This window comes from Silene latifolia, chromosome Y (assembly GCF_048544455.1).
Source record: "Silene latifolia isolate original U9 population chromosome Y, ASM4854445v1, whole genome shotgun sequence".
In the NCBI taxonomy this organism is placed as follows: domain Eukaryota; kingdom Viridiplantae; phylum Streptophyta; class Magnoliopsida; order Caryophyllales; family Caryophyllaceae; genus Silene; species Silene latifolia.
The window spans coordinates 306173168-306175586 of NC_133538.1; the positions used below are offsets into that span (position 1 = coordinate 306173168).

At 41.5% G+C, this 2419-nt stretch overlaps 1 long non-coding RNA gene across 1 annotated transcript; it reads right to left on the minus strand.

Annotated features, from left to right (window-relative positions):
- Positions 1–771: 771 nt before the first annotated feature.
- LOC141632115 (uncharacterized) lies at positions 772–2174 on the minus strand. Its single transcript, XR_012537757.1, has 3 exons — positions 1750–2174; positions 1456–1668; positions 772–1219 (listed from the first exon to the last, which is right to left on the minus strand). It is a non-coding gene; the product is annotated as an uncharacterized LOC141632115 (long non-coding RNA).
- Between the last annotated feature and the right edge of the window lie 245 nt (positions 2175–2419).

The following is a 2419-nucleotide window of genomic DNA, read 5'->3' on the forward strand; positions in this document are numbered from 1 at the left end:
CAAGAGAAGGAGATTCCTGACTTGGGGAGGCGTGCACAGGGGACTGAAGACCCGAAGAGGTAGTGATAGATTGAGGCTGGACACTGTGGTCCGGCGAGTTTAAGACAACTTCAGTGGGGGCAATAAGGTGTGCGGAAGGAGACGTGTCCGAGCTGACATTGGTGGGTGACCAAGATCCTCCCAAAATATTTGGGTCATCAGAGCTCGACTTCAAAGGACGAGTAGACACTAGAGTGGAATATGGGAAATCAGACTCATGAAAAATAACATTACGACTAACGTAAACCCGTCCTGTCATAGGGTCAAGGCATCGATATCCTTTATAAGTAGCTGCATACCCCAAGAAGATACAATGTATTGAGCGTGGGGCAAGTTTGTTTGATGGTTTAGCAACAAAATTTGGAAAGCAACTACATCCAAATACCCGAAGAAATGAGTAGTCAGGATGTTTTTGAAACAACATTTCATAAGGAGTGGCACCTTTCAAAACAGGAGTAGGCAATCGATTATGAATATAGGTAGCTGTATAAACATCGTCCACCCAAAATTGAGCTGGGAGCCTAGCATCAATGAGCATAGTACGGGCAAGCTTAATTAAGTGACGATGTTTACGTTCAGCAACCCCATTTTGTTGTTGTGTGTCGGGGCACAATTTTCGAAAAGAAATATCACAAGAGGAAAAATGATCAAGTAAAGACTTGTTGTCAAATTCTCGTCCCCCGTTACTTTGAAAATATTTAATCTTGGTATCAAATAAATTTTCAACCAGCCTTTGAAACAAAATGAATTGGCTGAACATGTCGGATTTTTTCTTAAGAGGATAAATCCAAGTGTAACGAGAAAAATCATCAACAAAGCAAACATAATATTTAAAACCAAGATTAGACATAACCGAAGATTGCCATAAATCAGAATGAACCAGTTGTAAAGGTTTATCAAAAGAGTGAATTACATCCTTGAAAGGTAATCGATGCGACTTGCCCAAACGACATGAAACACAATTATGAGAAAAACTAGTGGCACTAGTAATGGCCTTATTCTTTTGTAAGACACCTAAGACTCGATCACCACAATGGCCAAGACAACGATGCCACACAGGACCAGGAGCAGGCACGGAGACCAAGGCAACGTGAGACGGCGCGATGGACTTGGAAAAGGTGAGAGGATAGACACTACCACGACTAGAGGCTTAAAGAAGGTCAGCTCCCGTAGTTCGATCCTTAACACAAACACGAGACTTGTCAAAATTGACTATACAATCATTATCTTGACACAACTTTTGAACTGACAACAAGTTAAACTTAATGTTAGGGACATGAAGAACCGATTTTAGATGAAGAGATTTGGCCTTAGAATTGAGTGTGATATTGCCAACATGACGAATGGGAATTTCAGTACCATTAGCTACTTTAACACGAACTTGACCAGTGTAAGGAGCTTTATTTAATAAAATACCTTCGTTATTTGTCATGTGAGAAGCAGCCCCGGAGTCTGGATACCAGACGGCATCATTATTTTCACCCGAGGGTAAAACCATAGCTGGAGCAGACATTTGAGTACAGCGAGAGGGACATGAAGCACCGGTATGACCTGTGTGATTACAAATTTGACAAACGACAGGAGGAGGGGCCGAACCTAACACTCCCTCAACTGATGAATTTGAATTTCCTGTAGGCATACCATTAGTACCACAAGATGATAAAGCCACAACACTATTCGATGACACAGCTAAATTACATAAAACTGTACCTGAGGCGTTGTTTTGAGCCGGAAGAGCCGAAGTATTTTGTTTGGTTCCACCTTGCTGCCCAGACTGTCCACGACCACGATTATTGTTGTTATTCCAACGTCCCTTGTTCCAACGCCCTCCCCCTCTATTATTGTTGTTATTTCGCCAGCCACTATTATTGTTGTTGTTAGTTTTATTGGAAGTGTTTGGAGCAGCCTGCTTTTGAGATGGAGTAGAGGAGGACCCGTTGTTGGTAGTGGCAGTGGCAAAGGCCTGATGGCTAGTAACACGGTTGTCCTGATTTTTCAGAAATTTGACCCGTTATTCTTGGACTAGTAATCTAGCACACAGGTCATCAAAAGTAATAGAACCCGGAAATTGAGTAATGACAGTAACTAACGTCTCATAATCGGATCCTAGACCTTGCACTACATACTGTAGTAAATCTTGGTTCGAGACGGGTGAATTAATGGCATCAAGTGAATCAACAAATAATTTAATTTCACGAAGATAGTGTTCCATAGATTGATTTTCATCTTTAGACATGTTAGATAACAGTCGTTTTAACTCCATTGAGCGAGCCATACTAGCAGACATAAAACGTACTTGCAAGCGTTCCCAAATACTAGCAGAGAAGCGAACATCATGTACGTCAACAAGAGTATCACGAGATAAAGTAGCAAAAATCCA